General features: G+C 39.3%; 1 protein-coding gene across 2 annotated transcripts in view; it reads left to right on the top strand.

The window, feature by feature from the left end:
* LOC121064381 (cytochrome P450 7B1) overlaps positions 1 to 21,226 on the top strand; it is a 124,055-nt gene that overhangs the window by 25,388 nt on the left and 77,441 nt on the right. Inside the window, exon 1 of one of the 2 annotated variants that reach the window (XM_040545768.1) lies at positions 17,436 to 17,517. The exons of the other annotated variant lie outside the window; for it this stretch is intronic. The gene's annotated coding sequence lies outside the window, so the exon portion shown is untranslated. Of the gene's footprint in view, positions 1 to 17,435; positions 17,518 to 21,226 lie in introns of those variants that run through there. 2 annotated transcript variants of the gene reach the window in all.

Here is a 21,226-nt window from a genome sequence, read left to right as displayed (position 1 = left end):
GGCCCATGGAGAGCCCCCGCAGGAGCAGGCCCCAGGCTGGCGCTGCAGCCTGTGGAGGACCCATTTTGGAGCAGTTTGCTTTTGACAGACAGACCCCGTGGTACGGAGCCATGTGGGAGCAGTTCTTGAAGAGCTGCTGCCTGTGGGCAGCCCCCCCAGGTTCAGTTCGGGAAGGACGGCATCCCGTGGGAGGGACCCCACGTGGAGCAGGGGCAGAGAGTGACTGTGAAGGAGCAGCAGAGACGAAGTGTGAGGGAGTGACCACAGCCCCCATTCCCTGTTCCCCTGTGCAGCTCAGGGGGAGGATGTAGAAGAGGGTGGATGGGGGTGGTGGGGGTGGTTTTGGTTTGTTTTTAGTTCTCACTGCTCTAGCTTATTAGTAATAGGTAATAAATTAGATTAATTTCCCTACACTGAGGCTGTTTTGCCTGTGATGATAACTGGTGGGTGATCTCCCCGTCCTTATCTCAACCCTTGAGCCCTTTGTATCAATATTTTCTCCCCCTTTCCCTTTGAGGAGGGGGAGAGAGCGGTTGTGGCTGAGCTCAGCTGCCCAGCTGAGTAAAACCACCGTAAGTTAAAAATCATTTTTGCATATTGCTTGGGCTGAAACCTTTGAAGTTACAGTCCTGCTGGTTCTCCAGTCATGCTTTAGGTTCCCATATTTATATGATGTGTTGTTACAACTAAAAACATGAACATTTTTTCTTGTTTGTTTGTTTTTGTACAGTGGGAAGAGGAAAAAAGGGATGCAAAGTGAAAATTATAAAACAGTGAACTAAGTGTAAATACTGTCATATATTGGTGTCTGTACTCCAGCATGGATGCTGTTGAAGTAATGGAAAAAAAAACAAAAACACAGAATCCTAGCTTCTAGTTTATACTTTTCACCCTTGTGAGAATTCTCTTTCATATTTAATAGTCCTCCATAACACTCTTTTTCAACCCATGAACCCATCAGTATTTTGTTTCTACAGGTAATACACTTATGTTTTTGCAATACAATATCCTCATCAGAAGGCAGATTTGTTAACATTCCTCCTCTGATTTTTCCTCTGAAACTGAACTACGTATATCATTTACTGCTTTTGTGGTGACTAGTTAGTTTGGAGAGAAGTGCTTTGCCCAGTGATTAAACTCTTAACCACTTGAGAGGAACATCACACCATAGCCATCTTAAGAACTCTTGCACTGTATGTTTGTTTGAGTTTTGTATGTTTAATGCAGCACTAAATGGTGTTAAGAACCCATTAGATTATATCGCTGTTTAGGATTTTGGGTTCTCTTCTGGAGCGTTGTATTCACCACACTTGCATAATCCCCTTAATAGCTGTCAGTTATTGCTGATCTCTCCTCAATCAGACTTGCTTGTGCTCATCATTTTTGAAACTGGATGTGCTTTTCCATGCAGGTATTTGATAATATAATAACCTACTAACTCGGATTTTGAAAATGATGCTGTTGTCACCTACAGACACCTGCCCTACAGTTGAGAATTACAATAAAAATGGAAGATAAGGGCATTTTGCTCATAGAAAATAAATTGTCTGGTTCTGGCTGGTCCATCAGCATGTTAGATTTAGTTAGCAGTGTCCGAGTAAGGCTAAAAGGAGGACCAAAAAGCATGTAATTGGTAGATAGTCTGTTTTTTCTTGTCTTGTTGAAGTGCTGGAGGCTCTTGTGATGGATTCCATGCCCTGCCAGCAGCACAGGCTGTTTAGCAGTGTGTCCCTTCCACTGAATCTTGTCTGGGATTCTAAGCCCCAGCAATCAGATCCACATGTCCTGTCTATCCTTATGGTTCAACTATGGATTAGCGGCTTGTCCTTCACTCAAAACTTCTGAGTAGCATTGCTGAGATCTTTTAAACCAAGGCAATCAAAGAGCTGTGAAGAGGGCAGGGACAAAATCGTGTTGCAAATGCAATCCACGTCTTTCAGGAAGGCAAAAGTAGCTGTCTATATTTCAACACAAAAGGCCTCAAAATGATTTCTTAATGGGGTTCTAATACCTACAGATATTCTTCATCACTAACTGTAGGCTGAACTAGGCTACTGTGTCAATGCAAAAGACATGGATGTGATTAAAGGCTGAAATGACCTCTGTGGATAAGACCTATACCTCATCTACTTCAAGAAAGAGTAAAGCAGTACTTAGTAATGTTATACAGCATCTTTCACCCTCTTTCTGAGGATCTTGTCATGGCAGTAATTTGGGGCTAGAGAGCATTAATGTCCATAACTTACTGATAAGGGAATTGAGGCATGTATACAGGTTTTAAAGATGCCATTGAACAGAGTTCATGGGTTCTGCACTGACATTGGGCTGGGCTGTTCAGCCGGAGTTGGATGCCACGGGAGCTGTGATCCTGTGTCAAGGGCATATCCCACACATTGTATCATATAATGGTCACTGGACACCTCAGCTGAACATTTATTAATTTGCTGTCTTAATATTGTAACCTGCAGACCATCTCAATTAATTTGCAATCAAGAAGAAACAACTCAGTGGGAACAGAAATGCTATCTAAACAACGAGGAGCTAACGAGGCCGTGTGATGCTCTGCACAGCTATGTGGCAGTAACCTGCATGTAAAGCTTCACAGCAGGTGAATTACAGCACACACAATGCTCTGTAGTCTCAGCTAGGCTGCTTCTGTGCTGGAGCTTGCTTGTTTGAAATGTTGCCTATCTAAAGAAAGCAAATCAGACAGTTTGTTATTGTACTGTTATTTTTTAATATTTATTAAGCAGTTCATAAACTGTATCAACTTTATCTGACCACACTGTAAATGTTTTCACTGAACTCTCCTAAGTGTGACAAATAACTAGAGGAGCCAAAGCTTAGAAGTTGTAGGCAGCGTTGAAAGGGTAGGCTGAATTTGTGGGCTCTTATAACCTTAATTACTCATTCTGATAGGAGATCACATTTTCAAAAGGTAAAGTAACACTTAGGAGCACAAAGATACGCGTGCTTGTATGGATTAGTGCAGTTGGCTCACTACACCAGCAAAAGCACATTTCAGCACCTAATTACCCCTTCTGAAGTGTAGTTATGCAATGTATCCACCCACTCGCTATAAACCTGAATGAAGATATAAGTTGCATATAGGTTGTTTACATTGCAAATCTCTGCCGCTTTTAGAATATCCAACCTCTACTCGCTTCGTATGAGCAGCTCACAGGGTTTTAAGAATTCATCTTAACAGAAAGCAGATGGTTTCAGAAAGCTGAAATGAAGAAGGAGAAGGAAGAAATTCAAGATTAGAATTAAAACGTGTAACGTTTAGTGAAAGCTACCATGATCGATTTTCCTTTTTAAAGACGGGGAATTACAACAATTAGTCTTGTGTCCTGCCATGCAGGAAAAAGGAAAGTGCACCAGATGCTTTTAAAGCGATAACTTTATTTTGTTTTTGTCTGGAAAGTGCTCAACAACAAATCGCACAGCACAGATTAGCATTCCTTCTTTAATCATAGCTGTCTGTTTAGGAGGTGGTGTATGTTGGCAATACCGAACTATTCCCTGAGACCACTCTCCTCTCTGCTTGCAAAAACCCGCATTTCCTCACTCTGCATGACCCCAAGGAGCTCTTGCCGCAGTCCTGAGGTTCAAGAAGGCATCATCTGCTAGGCAAGGGAACACTCACTTATCCAGCATCAGCAGGAGAGCTGTGTCACGTTCTATTCAGCCTCTGTCTCCAAATATATATGTCCTGCCTGACCAAGGGCTTGCGGATTAGGGGAACCTTAAAGGACAAGTGAAAGTCCTACTGCAAAAATCAACAGCCTGCTTTAAATTAGCAGGAAGAGTAATTTCCTCTTGCAGTACCAATATTTCACTATTAAAATGAGAGGACAGGATTTAAATACACCATAACACTTCCAATGCTGTGTCGTATTTCTTGGAGGACTGTGTTTTGCTATGTTTATTTGCCTCGGGGGTAACACTTTTTTATGTATATTGTGAGGCTCAATAGTCTGGCAGAGGCAGCATTTAGAACTGCTTTTCTTGATACTGTGCATCTGTCTCTGTTGTGATGGTATCTATAGCAAAGTTTATAGAAAAGAAAGAGATAGCAAAGATGTCTCTGGACTCTGATTTTCAGTGTTGCTGTAGTTAGGTTTTCCAAAAGGCTGTGATTAACTTTAGTGGAAGATGACAGGGTAACCCTTTTTGCCCATGACTAATTCGTAATGGAAGAATGATGGAAATTTCCCCGAGCAATTTATCTGTAAATACTGGGATTAATTACTGCCTGTTGTCTCCACATGGATAAGTAATTCTTTGGTTATGTGTGAGAAGGATTGTGTGGGCTCTACTAATGATCAGTATTTGGTCAAAATAACCTTTTATGATATTTGAAACTTCTGTTCAGTAAGTCCCATTACAGTAACTGGAGGCAATGAATATAAATATAACACATATTGTTCCTATGTAATAATTCCACCAAGTCACTACTGTCATTATGATATCTTTTTATATACTGGAAGTTCATCTTTAAACACGTGATATAAGCATGGTTGGTGTCTTCTCCTTTCCACCTTCCTCTTTACAGGGACTGGATTCCAGGGACCAAGTGCTGGTGGCATTTCTGCCTGTGCTGTGTGGAGTTCCAGAGAGAGCCCTGGCTTCATTGTTCCTAAATCTATCCCTTACTCCTAAATCTATTCCTTCCGTATTCCTAAGTTTGGATGCTTCCTTATTCTTTAGTGCCCACAAGGAACACTGACTGGGAATAACTGTTCTGCATGCAATTCATAGCGTAACCTGTTCATATTGACTGTGCCCAGCCCAGTTTTGAAAGCTTTTGAAAACAGCAGCAGTCAGTACTAGAAACTTGTGCTGAAGGCAGTACTGATCCTACCTGATCCAGAAGAAATTGTGGTAAGGTCATCATTATGTGGAATGCCACTCATCCCCAGAGTCCACGGGTAAAATCCTCTCAGGTCTGAACTCTTTCCACTTGTGCTTTGAAGCAGCCTGTGTCCTTGGATCTGCCAGGAGAGGGACAGTTTCTTTGTTCCTGTCATTCCTCGATGTAGGTTATGTTTGCTTGTGGTTAGCATAAATATTAACACCTAAGTGGCAGAGCACATTCCTTCAGGTTCATCTGACTGCATGTACATTTGGGAGAAGGCAGCACTTAAAAAGCACGATTCATCTCATTTTGTGTAAATCTAAAACAGATTAGACAAATTGGAGCTTAACGGGGGATAGCTAGTCCAGATGTCAAACCAGAGACCATCACCCCATAAGACAAAAGGAATGAAAGAGGAAGCTGTTCTCACTCTTCAAAACTCGTCATTCTGATATCATATGTGCACAGTGTTTCACACTAGATTAAAAATATTCTGGAAATTTTATATGCAATTTTCTATTTTTCTAAGCTCTTCTGGGGATAAAACTCATTCTGTGTATATCCAAAGTACAATTACTTCTTGATTTGTAACAGCTGCCACAAAGGAATCTTTCATATTAAGAATTGTGGGTGGGCAGACAGATTTTAAACTCTGAGCTACTCCATTTTCTCTCCCTGATTTTCTCAGGAGACAGTAAATCAGATTTAAAAAAAAGAAGAGAAAAAAAACATCTGGATACATATGACACATTATGCAAACCAACAAACTTTACACTTTCTGGGGGGATGCAACAAGCACATGAAGACTAGAAATCTGTTTGGGAGATGTGAAGTTGTGAGACAGTTAATGAGGAAAATAATTAAATTTAAAATTTGATTAAAAAAAAATCTGGTGCAAATATTGGAGAAAAAAAGAGTTTCTTAGATGGTCAGTAGAGGGCAGGCATATTTTATTTCTGAAGAACCTCCTTTGCCCGCTACTGTGTGCAAAGAATATTTGTTCTATCTTCAGATTTGAGGAGTGTAAGTCTACTTTGTCATATTACAGTGATATAAATCAGCAGTTATAATTTAAAAAGACATTGTCAACCCCTTTGAGGAGCTAAATGTCCATTTTAAAGCAATTGGAGGATATGAGTTATGACTACAGGCATTTAATTTCTGTGTTTGGATTGTAAAAACCATGGCATAAAAAACCTGAAATATTGCCGGTACTGAGTACTAGAGAAGAATCATTTCTCTGCTGAATTCTGTAAAATGCAGTAGTTCTTTCTGATGTGAACTACTATATCACTAATGGGGTGGAAACACACTCCTGAAAGTCATGATTGTTTAAATCTTAAGCTCAGTAACAGAGATTCTTCTTGAAGATCTGACTATCCAAGCGACTTTAAACCTAAAGGAGCAATGCCTCTTTTAATTTCTACCTGCCTTCCTCTGTAATTGAAACAGTGTTTGTATTTCAGCCGGACAGAATACCTAACAGGTTCTGAATACAGGATAAAATCAGTGTCATATCTGATTAACTCAACAGGAGAAAATAAAGTGGATTTAAAGAAGCATTTATTCTGAATGAGCCTATTCTCCCCCAAATGTATTTTAGTACTGAAACAAAATGTAGACAGTGTCTTTGCAAGAAACCAATCAATATAAACACATTTCTAATATTGTTATGGTACACAACTTTTAAACTCTTGTAATGGGATTTGTTCTTGAAGAGAATGAGCAATGAAAACATATATGCTGATGCTATAAAAACTGGAAATTTTTGTTTAGATTAACTTCTGTGTGCGTGTACACATATACAAGCTCTGGGTGTGTGATCAAAATTACTACAGTGAAGCTACACATGTAAGTCATAGTAACGTGAGGAAAGGGTTATGTCAGCTACCGTTTCTTTCTGTGACTTGACAGTTTCATTTTTTTTCTGGCAAGATGTTCACATAGACACCTCTAATTAGGATCAAAAATGTTTTGAAGATTTTTCTGAAAATATGCCGTTCTCGTTCACTTCGTCCTCACTTTGTGTATTGAGAGAATGTTTTCGTTGCATTTCAGAATAATTTCAGCTAGTGGAGGAAGTGAGTGCTCTGAAAATTGTTGGCCCTCAACTTCAACTTCATAGACTCCTTGATTTGGGAACCCCATTACCTTCATTACTCCCACGGTTTAGACGTGACTGAGGTACAGAGGGCCTTGAATGGTACTTGTAACTGAACATAAAACAAGTTCGTATGATTAATTCTTTTTAAAGTGATGTGGCCTTACAAGCAAGGAGATGAATTTTTATGCTACCCATACCTTCCAGATGGTCTCTGGGATTAGTTTCAAGTTTTTGTTCTAGAAATTAATGGAGGTCCATATTTTCGTGCAATCCAGATAGATACTGAGAGGATGAATCTCTATAAGAAATGAAAGCTGATTGAAGAGATGCAAATGTTAGAACCTTCAAATGATTTCAATCAAAATTGGACTTGCTATCATGCGGGTACATGTTACTAAATTAACTGCAATTTTATCTACTTGTATCTTTGTTGTAGTCATCTAGGCAGATGGAAAAACTGTCCATATGCGGCCTATATCATAGGCAAAATTTACAGGATACACTTACTCTAATTTTGTGCTTAACCCCTGAATGATCTAGTGTTATGTTTTCTATGAAATGTTCAGTGCAAAAAAAAAGGGAACTTATGGCCTAATGCTTAGGTGAGTTGATTTCATAGCATTTAGACGGATAGAAAATCTAAAACTTCATAGTGTATTGCTCTGTTGTGATGATACCACTGCAGCAAAGTGTTTTTAGCCATATGGATCTTAAAAAAAAATAGATCTTTCTGTAGTTAATACCCTCATCAAGCCAGCAAATACCTCTGAAAGGTTTAATGTATAAGCGTTCAGAAAGGACTTTCTCATTTAAAATCTCTGCCTTTGACTTGAGATAGTCAAACTGCTGTAGTGTAAATTTTAAGATTACTTGCACTGACAACATCAACTTGAAACCTAGTCATTTCATAAAAAAGAGCTAGTGGTTTCAGGAAATATTCCTATTTCTATGTTATCTTGCCAGTTTCTGTAATTCCACAGTTATATTTTCCTCTTTAATGACATCTATGTCCTGTGTTGGACTGCAAGGTAGTCACAAAAGAAGGAGGAAATACATTTATGCAGAGTAACAATGAAACAGACTTTAAACAAAATAATATTTTTTACACAAATCATTTTGTGAGTTATTTACACAAATTCTATTTTCATGAAGTAAACAGAGATTAGAGAATCTCACTGTACTATTAGTGGTGTTTGTAAGAGCAGGCCTATTTACTGTTACGTTTGGGCTTAGCATGATAAAAGCTGGTAATAATTTCTCCTTTGAGAATGTGAGTCTTGAAAACAAGACAGCTATAGAGGAAACAGAGATGCACTGGAATGGCATGCTCAGTAATATTTTAAAGATTTTTGTCTGGTAGGTTTGTTACAAGGTATTGCTGAATGTCTTCAATCCCACCTAAAATATCAGAACTGGTGTTTTAACTTACCCATTTGTGAAAGACCTTGATGCAGGTAGGCTGCAGTGCAGTGAACATTAGCCACCTACCACAGCCTCTGTAGAAACAGTGTATGGACCACCTAGGGTCTCATCTCATCTACATAAAGCTGAGGAAGAGCTGGCCACAGTCAAGCATGAGATGTCTTTCCCCTCTATGTAAATTTGTCTCTAGAGGTGCTGAAATGGCTATTTCCATGGCCTTTCTTGTGCTATTTCTCTTTGAAACCTCCGTGAGGCAAAGGATGGTTTGTGCTGTGGGAGACAGGAATGGAATCAGCATCATGGGAAGCTGAATTGAGGTGACCCAGATGTGACCGCAGGATGATGTTCAACACCTGGTTGAATACCTGTGTAAATGTCTCTCTGGTTAAAAAGACTTGGAAGTGAACTAAGAAATAGGAAAGATACAGTAAGTCCCCCCAAAATTGCATGACAGGATGAGAGATGAGTCTGTGGAGAGGATGAATCTGCTGGAGATTAAGATGATTAAAGAGAAGTAAAAGGAAGCCTGAGAAAAGGGATACGAGGAAGGAAGAAACAAAACTCTTGGTAGTCTCTTGCATAAACACTTCTGCCTGAGGAAGGGCTCATTTGAACAGTGCCAAAGTAAAAAGAACCGGGAAGGCTGACCAGGGAAAAATTAAACAGGGAGGAAAATAGAGAGGGAAAGGGCTTTCTTTTCCTTTCTCTTCCTTTTCTTCTTCTTTTTTTTTTCCTTCTTTGAAAACAGAATGCTCCCAGATTGATGGTGTTTTGTTTTGTTTGTCTGTTTCTGGCTAAGAATCTCCCAATTTCCCAGCTTCTCATTCTGCACACACAGGTGGGATTTATGGCTTCCTCATAGTATTTATTTTTGTTGTTGCAATACCACCCAAAGTCTCAAACAAATTCAAGACCTTTCTGGGAGAGAGGCTGTGAAAACAACAAAGATGATAAATTTTGTGTCCTGAAGTCTCATGCAATGCCCGTTATACAACCAGTGTAAGGACTCTTATTAATGTAAATGAGTAGTTAACATTTTAAATGTGCTAGAAAGCTAAGTATATGTGCGTACACTGCAGTAACATGTCAAAGCCAGCTCTGAGCATCTGAACAGCAGAAGTCTGAAGTACTTCATTGCAGGACACAAGACTGAAGTCCCAGACTCGTTGTAGAAGATGAGGGTGGGGTTTTACCCCTGCACCTTCGGGAACAGGAATTGGTCCAGGTGTGTCTAAATGGTTCCTGCACTGTAACAATGTGGTGCAGCTACAGTGGTTGTCTGCGAAATGGTCCTAACAGAAAGTGTCTGGGTTTTGTTTGTTTGGGCTGAGAGCATAAAGTTTGTTTAATGCAAACAGAAGAAGCCTGGCAGGGCTGAAGAAAGCCAGGCATGGGGCTTGTCATCAGTTCTCTGGGTGTTCCTTTTTCCAGTTGCCAAGTCCAGTTTGGCCCTGGTTTGATCCTCCAGAGAGATGTTAGAACAACACATAAGCACCTAGACAGTAATAAGGTGATAAAAAACAGCCAGAATGAATTTGTCATGAACAAATTGTGTCAAACCAATCTCATTTCCTTCGACAGGGTAACTGGCCTAGTGGATAACACAGAAGTAGGAGATGTGATGTATCTTGACTTAAGTGAGGCTTTTGACACTGTCCAACATGACATTCTTATAAGCAAGCTTGAAAAATATGGCCTAGATGAAATCGCCATAAGTGGCTGCAAAACAGCTGAAAAAAATGTTCTCCAAGAGAAGTTATCAGTGGTTCTCTTTCCAACTGCAGGGGCAGCCCACGTGGCAACACTCATCCGTCTTTTCCAGGGGAAGTTCTGTTCTCTAGGCCATCATTCAAATGTTAATGAGATAATACACGTTATTTCTTTTTACAGAGGCAACTGCAGGGGGAGAGGAGGTTTGAAACACTTTGGTGGAAAGAACCAATTCAGAAAGACCTATATAAATTAAGAAGCCACGATAAAAGTCAAGCAGGTGAAATTTGGTAAAGAAGTGCAAAATACTGCCCATGGAAAAAAAATACGATAAATGCACAAAGGCAAAATGCAGAAGTAATTGGGAGGCAGAAAAGTGTCTGGGGTTTTAGGAGATCACAAGTGAAATATAACTCACAAAGGACATGCTATTGCAAATAAAGCACCTCTTTTTTCGGGATTCTTTAACAGGAGTGTCATGTGTAAGACATGGGAAGTAATTATTTTGCACCATATGGTGCTGGTGAGGCCTCAGCTGGAGTATTGAATCCAGTTTTGGGGACTGCATATAAAGAAAGATGTAGATAAATTGGAGAGTTTCCAAAAGAAATCATGAGGAAATGAAGATTTTTAAAAGCATGATTTAAAAGGAAAGGTTGAAGGAGTTAGATTTGCCTAGAATATTTATTCCCCTTACCCGTTTTGTGTGGCAGGAGGGCCTAGACAGTCTCCTGAGGTCTCTCCTAGTCCTGTGTTTTCATAGCTCAACCTGTAATACCAGCTATCTGACTAGCTTATATTCACCTAAGTCACAATTTCTTGATGTCATAGCAGAGACATCTTTAGAGATGTCATAGCAGAGGCATCAGAAAAGATTTGAAAGGGGAAGCAGATACTTAGAGTGACTTAAAAGGATCTCTGTGTGTCACTATTGCAATAAGGAAAGTGAGTTTATAGGGCAAATAAAGAAAACACTGTTCAAAACTGACATCATTAGTGTGGAGGAAAAACACCTGATATACGATGATGATTTTTGTGTGTGGCAACATGGATTTTAGTATCATCATTTCGACAGGTTGGTACCATCATTCAACACTCTCAGGTCTCCTTCTGTAAAGTTTTCATCACTGGAGATTTCTGATTTGACCCAGAATATTATTTTCATGAACTGAAATGCAGTAGAGTGTGAAATAAAAAAAAAAAAAAAATAAGAAGGGAAATACTCCACATTTACAGCATTTGGTCAGATTTTTCTTTTTTTCCTTTTCATGTTTATTTTCAATTCCAAAAATGTATCTTCTGAATTGTAGCATTTAGATATTAAGGCATTGGCAAAAATAGTTGCTGGCTCTTGCTCTCTGTTTTTCCGTTTTTCCTTTGAACTGTATGGCATATATGTACATATACTTATCACAAAAATTTCAGGTATTTACAGGAAGCAGCCCCAGTTGTGTCCCTGAAAGGCAGAATTACAGTAGGCATGTCTATAGTAACTGCAGAGCGACTCAGCTCAGTGCCATTTACGGCATTTGTCTTTGCTGTGGAAAGTTCATATGTCAGCTGACAAAATATTAATAGATCAGTAGGTAATGAATCTTCCTAAGCTGCCAAGCAAGGAATAATAAATATAGCTCCTTTTTTTTCCTGGAAGCCAAATCTTCCTATCCTGCCTCAGGAAGAGTTAGACCTTCCAAGGTGGCTTGAGGCAGTTAAGCTTCCCCAAAGTTGTAGGGATTTGTGGAGCAAGTGAAAACAGTCTTGCATCCTGTGAATGATAATAGGGGGCCAAGACAATGCAGAGCAATCCCTAGGTCAGGCTGTGTAGCCTGTGGAGCTGAGGGGAGCCGTGGTCATGGCTACGTTTCATCCTGTCCTTGGTGCTGAGCCAGACCGTGATGCTGCGTAGTGGTATTCGGAGGGGCAGGACGTAGTCCCTCAAGAAGACCCTTGACCTGTTGTATGGAGAACTGCAGCTTTCAGGCTGCTAGTATCTGTGGCTGGAGTGGAAATGATGTGACTGTCCATAGCTACTACGGGATCTGTATTACTGCTCATCCTGCGCCTTTCCTAATGCACTGCCTCAAAAGATTCGTGCCTGTCTGGAAGAAGCAAGCACAAAAATCCCTTTCTCTCAGATACACATACACACACACACACACACACAATAGCAGGACCTGGTTTAATCTGTAGCAAAACCCAGGCGGCTCAAAGTTAAACTTGCCATTGAATTACTAATTTATTGCTTTTGTTTGTGGGTATTGCGGTATATGGGGTGTGTGAGATTACCCGCTGACTGTCATTTCTCACAGCAATGTGGATGCCCCATAGCAGGAATTAAGAATGAAGCTTCTTTCAGCATTTGCACTTTAAAATGCTATCGGACACAAAAAAGTTGTTTTGTGTGCGTGTGAGGGGAGCTGTGTGTGGGTGTGAATTAATAGAATTTTTAAACGTATTTTTAATTTTTATCTTCCAGCAATGCTCCATTATCAGATAGATGATAAAATGTCTTGAATAGTTGACTCTGGGGCTTTCACTAAACTGCCCATGAATGCTGAAACCATCTGTTTTTCTGGACGTTTGTCAGGGTGAGTGTGGCAGAGGCAGCTGTTTGAAAAGGGACGCTTTGGATGATGAACCAGGCCATTGTTTCTGAGCGATTCGCTCGCATTCAGAGGCTCTACCCAAGCGTACTATAGAGCAATCAAAATCAAACTATTGTTTGTACCAATCATATTGATCTGAAAAGGAGGTGGTGGGATGACCGCATTGTAGATGCAAATAGTTGTTTAGAGCAGCTGTATGCTGGCCAATATGTACCACAGTAGGAAACCCACATGGAAGCTAGAGGGCTCCCTGCACCCTACTGGGGAAAAAGAAAAGATGCTGCCAGATTGAACTCTAGTTTACAGCAAAAATGAAGGCTCTGGACTGTTGGTATTGCTAGTAATTTGGTTTTTACAGCAATTGTTGACATTAACCCTCTAGTGCCTTAGTAATTAAAGTCAATTTTTTTTTCCTGCAAGCACATTGTGAAGAGAGTTTATCAACAAGATAATTACCTAAAGCTACCGCAGTGAAATATAGGAACGATTTGCTTGGATGTCAACTATCAATTTTCTCTTCTATAAAAATTAATTGCATTTTTGTTGTTGTTTTTTTTTTTATGCAGAATCATTCATGCACTGTTTAAAGTTTTCATAATTTATTTATGATGATGAAAATATAGCAGCTGAATCGAAACATATTGTGGTGTTCGTTTCTACGTTAAATATAGCTGTCTTATCTCTGCAGAAAGCAGGGGAAAAGATGATCTTTAGTGCATGTAATGAAGATTAGAGCTTTTAGTTTAGAGTAACTGAGAAAGCTACACTTCATCCATTAACATTTTAAGCTTTTTAGTTGTCCTTGTCACTTCATTGCATGCATGCTAATATCTCCTCATATAAAATTTAATCTGTCGAACTAAATGAAGGAATTAGTATCTGAAAGACATCTTTCATTAAGCAATTAACGAATCTTTCTAACAAATCTACAAAAGCATATGTGTTTATATTTAATAAGTATTTGTATGATCAGCCAATTACAATACATAGGTACATCTTCTTGTTTATTTTTGATATTATAAAATCTAGACTTAGGATCAAGTTGTAATTATGCTTTAGTAAATATATTACAATTGTCAACAACCGTGGTTAGGGGACTACTTTCAAAATCATCATAGTCGGATAAAGCTTAATATTTATTTCTTTGTGTAAGAATCTTTATTCTCTCTCTTCATGATTCACAGATGGAAATTATGAGGTAGTAAAGAATCTGCACAGGGAATAAACTCAAGGATTTGTCTTTTTATAATTAACAATGATGTGTGCGTGCATGTAGGAGGGAAGGAAGCAAGAATAGGATGGCAGCCTGTATTAAAACATGATCACCTGCACCAGCTGCAACATGTTTCCTTTCACAGCCTTAGAGTAGCTTTTCAAATCTATTCTCTTCCCAGGCTGCTTGCATAATTTTATGAAGGGACATCCCACCCTACATTAACCTATTACTTAACCAGTGTCAGCTTTGTGTGGCCTCCACGTAAAAGTGAAGAATGTAAGTAAAAATAGTGACATAGTCCTTTTGCCCTTCCACCATTATTAACTCGTTTGTGAGTCATTTTCTTATTAGTATATATGAGTGCTTCCTTCCTTGGCGTCATTCTTGTCTGAATTATTTTAGTCTTGAAAATTCTCCATTTAATGTATGAATGCCTAGTCAGTACATAATAATGGATTATAAATTGACTAATGACACTTTCATGTGTAAAATATATGATACTTTATTTCTTTGAATGAGGTGGTGCTCAGGCAATAGTTACTCTCTGATTTGTCTTTCATTTATAAAATTTTTAGAAATGAAGTCTTCATTTGGATCCTGAAGTTGTTTTAGAGATAAGCAGAGGTAAATAAATAAAAAATAAATAAATAAATAAATAAATAGAGGTAAAGCAGATGAGCAACTAGGTTCACGTAATGGCCACTTCCCTGAGTGAACAGCAAATTCTGCATTTAAAGAAATGGTTCACTTTTTGAGCACATGCAGCGTATGCAACACTTCTAATCATTTCTTTCTACTAAACGATGAAGAATAACATTATTCAGAAACTTCTACCCTTCTGAGTGCATGTAGGTCCATCTGTATGCAAAACTCTGGAAAGTTGGCAGAAAAACTCCACAGAGAAAAACTGGAGGTTGGTAGGAAGAATAAAAGCCCAAGTACTACCAAAATACTCTGTGTACAATTCTCCCACCCCAGTCTGGGTTTTCTGGGGGGCGGCTGGGGAAGAGAGTGAGGCACATGTGGGAGATGTCGGTCAGAGCAGTTGATGAATTGCTGGAGAGCGCTCGGGAGCTAAGAGGCAAGGACAGTATAAACATGCATTTGGAGAAGTGCAACCAGTAGAAATACTTGTTTTTCTTTCCAGACGCACCAAGTGATGCTAAGACAGACAGTGTAGCATGCTTGATTTGTCTCATTTGCTTATCATTTTCATTAGCACTTTGCTACCTGACTGTTTTGGAGCCAGTTCTCTAAGTGTTAAAATAACTCACCAGCTTGACAGCTATCATGTATGTCTGGCAGTATTAACAAAGTGAAATCCTTGCCATAAAGTTTGAAAAAAATGTATCAGACACCTACTCACTGGTTGCCAGAGGACCAAACCTCTGAGCAGGAGAGAGACAGAGGGAGAAGCTTCATCACCAGTGAGGTTCAGAGATGATGAGAAGCCAAGGCACCTGCTGTCTTCACTTCCCGGAAAGGGTGGGGTGAGGGAGTTGTGGAAATCTTTGTTCACTACCTGGTACTTCTCTGTAGCCTCTGTGAAAATCTGTTCGAGGTTCCCTCATTGGCATCAGACTCTTTATCTCATCTCATTTTGTGATAGAGGCTGAAGTCATCTGCTCAAGGATGCTTTCAGCTGTGTGCAGTGCACTGCACAATATACTGATAAGGCACCATCCCATTCCGGAAGCACTACCAGCTTCTTTCTTCTTTTAATCTTTTGTTTGTTCCTCTGCAGCTTCCTGGACATAGGCTTTTATTATGCTCCTTTTTTTTATACACCAGTAATTGATTCCAGTGCCTACTTCCAAAGCTGTTGAGTTTCGCCAAATACTGGCTATATGACATGAGCATTTAGTTAAATCCATAGATTTTACTGAGTGCAATTCCTGGATCCACTTTACTTCAAATACAATTACACAAACAGGAGTTGCTGAAGATCAGTGCTTGGTTGTAGTGCTTCTGATGAAGAGCAGCATAAATACATACTAAACAGAAAATTGGGCCTTGGAAATACAATACATCACTACTGTATTGCGCTTTAACCTTTTCCCATTACCAGTTTTCATTAGAAGAAATCTGGAGATGGGATTGGCTGCAGATGTAGGGTTACTGATCCAAGCTGTAGTTATCTGGAGGGAATCATTTGCCTATGGTCTCAGACTGAATTAGTCTCCAGTTGGGTCCTCCAGTATCGTGTATATCTTGGCCGGGGCATGGGTTGTGAAAGAGGTAGATGCAAACCATGATCTGGAACTATTAGTACTCTCTGAGTGTCTGTTAAGTTTATCTTGCTGCTTTTTATTAGGAAAAAAGTGGGAGTTCCTTTTTTAGAGTGAAGGATGATACAGATTTTTAAATCCTAATGAAGAAAGGATTGTCTACTATGACTATATGACAACGATAGTCTAATATAAGTAATGTTTGTTTGGAGTGCAAACACTGAAATAAAGCCTGTTTTGCCTCCTTTCATTTAAGATTTTAAACTTCCCGGTATAAAAATGCATGCATCTGAATAAACCTCTTTTCTTTCTTCCCAGTGAAGGAAATATTATTTTGTTTTAATGTATGTTGTTACAATCCCCTAAAGAGATTTTTAAAGCAATCTCTTTTTCCTGGGAAAAATGTTTTTCCCAAAGAAGCCTTTTGACAATGATACTATTTAACATCCTTTCACAAGGTGAATAGTATGTTAGGCAAAAATGTAGTGCAGTTAGAGAATTTGGCACAAAATTGGAATAAGGACAAAATGTTGTCAGAATTGGGTGCTGAAAGCCATATGCTCGTTTTTTGAAGGTGGGTCACGTTTTTAACTGTCAGATTGTTAAGAATCCTCACATCACCCATGGATTTCAGTCAGAGACAGGTTTTCACCACTGTGGGAAGTCAGGCCTGCCTGCTACCCCCAATTTGGCACATAAATTTGAAACTTTTATGACAAGGCATCTAATTTATCAACCCTAATTTGTGACGTGGAAGGACTTCTCTTGCAGAGAGTTGATTTTCATTCTTACTGTGGCAACCTGTCATTTTATTGTGAGTCTCAGAACATGGGGAAGATTATCTTGTTTTATGTCTTTTTTTAAATGATTCAACTTGTGGAGTTAAGTGCTTGAGAATAGGAATTTCATCTTCTGTTTAAGAACACAAACAAGTTCCTTGACTTGTGGTCCTAGGCATCATTCTCCTATTTGTTTAGGAATAAGAGATTGAGGGAAAAAGCTTTAAAAAATTAGACTTCTCATCTCAACTCTGAATGAGTTCATTGGTAATTTGCAAACACACTTCTGTGGCAACATTTTTGTTCTAGCTTGAATAAATCTGCTGTTTGCACCTTCTACTTCCTTCCAGTGTATTTTTAGGAAGCCTTAATTTTACTATGCTAAATAAATATGCCTCCTTAATTATGATGCCCAAAGTACTGCTTACTGCTCTTGCTCCTGTACCATACGAATTACCATACTAATTTCTTTTTTTTCTCTCTCTTTTTTTTTTTTTTTTAATATCCAGAATTGCCCACTAGTTCTTCCTTGATTGCCCACTAGTTCTTCCTTGAAATTCAAGATGAGGTTTCATCAGAGACTCTTTGGAGGTGATGCAAATATTTTTCTGGAAAACCTTCTGATTGATAGTGCTTTAGTACAATAAGTACAATATTTATTATCATTATTATTAATATTCTTATTGTAATGGAAGAAATGATTAGAGGGAGATCCTTCACCTCCTCTGTGTTTTCAGTGGTGGAACCCAGGCACCCAGCAGAAATTCTTGTTTTGATCCTGAGTGCATTGTCCTCTGTTGGGGCAGACAGATCTTCCATTTTCATTTCTGTCATCCCAGACGTCTTTGTGATTTCTGGTAGTGTTGCTGGTGAGTCCCAACTTCATTTTCTCATCAGGATCCTTTTTTTTTTTTTTTTTTTTATATACCTTGCTGGTGAAAGTATTAAGCTCAACTAGTCTTGAAACCAGTCCCTAAAGCACTTCACCAGTAACCTCCACCCCATATGAATCATTAATTTTTCTGTGTAAACCACTGTCTACTCTAGCCAATTTCAGTCCTCCATTTGAACTGACTGTGACTGTTGAATGCTATTCTGAGTTCCAGATAGATGAGAATTACTATTGTTGTGTTTTGTTTTGTTATTTTAAGTCTAAAACAGTGATTCTCCAGGGAAAGAAAGATACCAGAAAGGTTTAATTTAACCTCTGTCTGTCTGTCTTTCAAAAATTGGATCAAAATTTGAGTAGCTCTAAAGGTATCTTAGTAACCGAGGATTGGTCTTCTTCAGTATTGCCATTAGAAAGAAATGTGCATAATCATAAAGTGCAACTTCTGATTTGTTTGAAGACTTAATTTATTTCAACCAAAATTAGCTCAGTGATCTTTTCAAAGCAGGCTATTCTTGAGTTGTAATCTTTCTCAGGTTTTGGAAATGAAGTTCAGTTGCACTTTATGGATGTTGTATGTCACAAGATTGAGTTTTATACAGCAATTTAGCATGTAGGATTTTCATTTCTGAATTATTTTTAATCAGAAACTTGTTAGTCCCATCAGGTTTCGTTCCGTCTTCTTTTCAAGTATAAGCCAACAGATATAGACCCATTCACACTGAGAGAAAAATTATCCCACTGTCTTGCAAATAAATTTGAAAAAAGGAGAGTGTTTATGGTTATTAGAGATCCCATAGGTATCCCATAAGATGTTCATCAAATTCTGCTTTAGATGCTCACCAAGTCACATATTCCAATCATTTTGGAAAATACCTTTCCCTTAATATTGTTTGTCTTTATTTCATGTCCTAAACAGTCCATAGTTTAATCCCAAAATGGTGAAAACAGCTACTGAGTTGCTGCTCTGCAGCAGCTCTCATGTAACCGAGTGGGGTCAGCCCTTAAAACAGACCTGGTCAGCAGCAGAGTGGAAGTTATTTGTGTTTTCCTCAAGTGAGGGTGGCTCTCAAGTAGCTTTCTCGTGTTTCATTATGAGCAGTGACTGACCTTTCAGTTCTTTGTGGACTTTTAATTTGAGAAAGTGGGTGCTGTGGCATTTCTAAAGACATAGAAACTTTTGTCTGTAGATCGTCTAACAAATTTGATATTCAGTACTCGCTACAGACAAATACTGCACATTCAGTCCTTGATATGCATGCATATTATTAATCAGCATCAAATGAGGAACGTGTACTCTGCCTTCAACTTAAAGTGAAGGCTTTCTTCTTAAATGACACATTAACTCTCTCATTCCAGCAATGAGTGAGTCAAAGTTTAATGATAGTAATAGCACTAAATTAACAAAGTTTATGCATGAAATAAACATGAAAGGTTATAAATTTCAGTTTAGTTCCAGAATCTTAAATACTATAGGTCGAAAACATTCTGCTACCATCTCTTTGTTGTCAACTGATGGATATTTACCTCCACTTCTTTCTATTTTAAAGCCAATTTGTCCATGACCAGCTGAACTGAGATCAAACAGGGTAATTTACCTTTAGGGGAATCACCATGTTGTGGCGGATACTAAGGAAAAGTTGTGAATGGTTGTCACAGTGGCAGTAACTTTTGCTAAAATGGGTGTTAACATTGTTCACATATTATCAGAAAACTAATCAAAGTTTAGTCTTTATTAAAGGATAAATTCATTGCTGTCCTATGCGGAACTGGGAATGCTCTTCTGCTTCGGATAGTCTATAGGTGATGTCCGATTTTCAGCATGATTCCTCCCTGTGGTTTGGTTTCATTGGCAGTTTGATAATTGACCTCAGCCTCCCAGAAGTCCTGCTGCTCAGGAGTTTTGTTTCCATTATTTTCTTGTTCCTTTTCTAGTTCCTGCTTTTTTTGTTCTATTCCCCAGTATTTAAGAAGTTTAGACAGAGAATTACTCCTTTTCAACATACAGTCATGCTTATTTGAGCATTGTCCATAGCTTCAGTGTAATGCAGAGGCAGACCCCTTACTTGAGTGTGGTGGGAGTTGTAATTTGGTGTGTTTACCCCTTTGAGCCTCGGGTGAGTGCAAATGGTCCCTCAGAGCTGTTCCAGTGTTATTTTGTACTCTGTTTTTGTTCTGTCCCTGGAAGGAGGCTATCCTGAGGTGCCACTAATGGTTTTGTGTAAATCATTTAAACTGGTGCTGTAATGAAGACATAAAGGGCACCATTCGTTCTCCTAAACTGAGGTATCTGTCCTGCGTGGCCTCCTGCGTGGCCTCCTGCTGTGGGTCCAGAAGGATGTAATTCTCCCTTCGTGGCAGTGTCAGACCTGCCAGCTCTGCGTGAATGTGGGATACTGCAGAGCATCTCACAGCACTGCGTAAACCCCTGCCTTGAGGCAGCTGAACCGAGCCCTGTTTGTCTGCTACGGGTGAAATAAATCAGTCTGAGCTCCATTGGCTCTACTGGTAGCTGTTACGGAGTGTGGGGGGTGTAGATAGAACATTTTTAGGTACCTACATTAAGGTACATCCATTTAACCTGAAACGAAATCCCCAGCACCCAGCCAAAAGTAGGATACTTAGTGTCTTTTTGGTATGTGGGATGCTACTCTACCAAATTAAAGCCATCTTGGTGCATAATCATCTTTAAATCAAATGGGAAGATGCATACTCACCCTTCCTAAATTCATGCACCTGGCCTGTTTAAGTGGAGATGTCCCTCTGCACCCTCAGGAGGTAAGGGAGGTGTCTGTAGGGGGGAATTCAGATCTGAAGCACCTGAATTGGCACCAGGAATGATAATTTCTACTAGCTGTATAGCATATGTGGGGTGTTAGGATCCTTACTGATTGCTTTAATTTAAGGGACATCAATGTGGAACTGAACTGTTTTACACTACAGTTTCAGAGAGCGCCCCCAGAATGTACAACAAGTATAATTAGCAGAGCCTGTGAGGAGCGTGGAGTGATATCCCCAGCCGGGGGATGTAGGGCTGTAGTGGCATCAGACAAAGAGCCTGTAGATTTGGTGTTTGGCAAACTCAGATGTCGGGCCGAGTGTCAAATTTGGGCTAGGAATTCTTTTCTTGAAGATCTCTAAAAGCACGGCCTGCTGATTTTGTGTCAGGAAAGGGGCTGATGATGACTTATCCCAAGTGCCACCAGGACCTCCGGCCTGTGTCTTTTCTGTGGTGAATTTGTGAAAGAATGATGACAGACAACTGGGAATAATTTCAGTGGAAAGGAAGGAGAAACCACTGATTATTCTGTTTGTGAGACAAAGCTCTGTTCTTCATTTTCTTATCTTCTCTCTGGAAAGCACAAAGAAGAGCTCTTGTAGGAAATACAACAAGGCCAAAAAGAGAGAAGC

This window comes from Cygnus olor, chromosome 2 (assembly GCF_009769625.2).
Source record: "Cygnus olor isolate bCygOlo1 chromosome 2, bCygOlo1.pri.v2, whole genome shotgun sequence".
In the NCBI taxonomy this organism is placed as follows: Eukaryota; Metazoa; Chordata; class Aves; order Anseriformes; family Anatidae; genus Cygnus; species Cygnus olor.
This window is presented reverse-complemented; position numbering and strand designations above follow the sequence as displayed.